A 1,844-nucleotide genomic window follows, 5' to 3' on the forward strand; every position below is an offset into this window, starting at 1 on the left:
TTTCAGAAATGAAGACCCAAAAAACAAGGAAAATTGTCCATTTGTATGCTCAGATTCAGTGAAGAACGGACAGCTGTGTCAAATTTGATTGGACAAAAAGGGTATGGTCTAATGGTAGCAGGCAGAGGGAGGAAACCCCGCAAGATCTGTCTGTTCACATTCTTCTTTGCCTCTCTGTGTGGCAGCTCTTTCTCCTGGGTTTAGGGCAGGACTCATTCTGGAATGAGGGTCTCATGATCATGTATCAGACAAGTTAGGTCAGAGAATTTCTTTATGGCCAGCCCCTACACAGAAAGGCAGGGGAAAGTTAGAGTAATATGTCTAGGTTTTATGGCTGTCTTTAGGGAAGAGTTCTGGTTTCTATGACCCACCTTGCGGAAGAGGAATTCTAGTTTCTCTGGTCTGCCTTGGGGAAGAAAGGAGAGCAGGAGAAAGAAAGGTGGGAGAAGGCCAGAAAGACTTTGTTTCTGAAGCTCTTTCAATTTCCTTCAGTTCAAAGCACACATCACACCAAGACACCATACTGTGGGGTATCACGTTCTGAGCCCTAACACTTCCAATATTATGCTATGAATTTACATCATGATTTCTGGTAATTATTCCAACAATGCCACAAGGTGAGCATTTGTGTTATCCAGTTTCACAGATGCAGAAACTGAAGTGGAAAAAATTGACTAGCATTATATGGCTGGCAAGTGATCAAACAGGATTTTCTCATTATTTCATTCACTCAATAGTTATTGAGCTCATAATATATGCCAGGCATTATGTCAGACTTCATGGATACAGACAGGTACACAGTAAACAAGGTGGCCACTGCCCAAATGGAGCTTGCATTCTGGTGGGGAAGACAGATAATAAACAACAAGAAAGAAGCAATATAACAGATTGGGACAGTGCTATTAGTATAAGTAAATGAAGGAGGGATATCATAAGGAGAATCTGGGAAGGAGTGGACGCTACCTGAGACAGGATGGTCAAGGATCTGCCTAGTTGCAAAGCACTAGACTTTCCACAACCCCTTCTACCCTCCAGTGGGCCTCTGCAGTATATATGGCAACCAATTCTGGTTTCATGTATTCTACCACTTACTCCAACTCTAGTAAATATCTGCAAAGCTTACCATTGCCTACGACTCTCAGATTATTTCCCCAAGATGCTGCAGAATCCTATTAATGTTTCTCAGCCTCAACAGAATGAAAAGCAGGTCTGTGCTTATATCACTTAATGACCAAAGAGGAAGGAAATTTACAATTAAAGTGTACTTTGCCAACTGTGGATGAATTAGTTAGGTCACTGTGATCTACAGGTTAGATGTCTGTTCAGCAGTGTCCTCTACTTGAGATTCCAAGGAGGTTGAAGCTCCTACTCACCACCCCTCGCACCCCCCTCCGTTCTCTTCTTTCCCTTACCTGCTTCCTCACACTGATTCAAAATCTCCCCCATGGCCCGGGCACGGTGGCTCACACCTGTAATCCCAGCACTTTGGGAGGCCGAGCCAGGTGTGTCACCTAAGGTCAGGAGTTCGAGACCAGCCTGGCCAACATGGTGAAACCCTATCTCTACTAAAAATACAAAAATTAGCCAGGTGTGGTGGTGGGTGCCTATAATCTCAGCTGCTCAGGAGGCTGAGGCAGGGGAATTGCTGGAACCCAGGAGGCAGAGGTTGTAGTGAGTTGAGATCATACCATTGCACTCCAGCCTGGGCAACAACAGCAAGACTCCATAAAATGAAAAAAAAAAAAAAAAGAACAAAAAACAATCTCCTTCATATCACCTTCATATCAGTACCTCACAACACCTGAAATCCCCATCCTATCAATCAGACGCATTATGGTGGAAAG

This window comes from Pan paniscus, chromosome 12 (assembly GCF_029289425.2).
Source record: "Pan paniscus chromosome 12, NHGRI_mPanPan1-v2.0_pri, whole genome shotgun sequence".
Taxonomy (NCBI): Eukaryota; Metazoa; Chordata; class Mammalia; order Primates; family Hominidae; genus Pan; species Pan paniscus.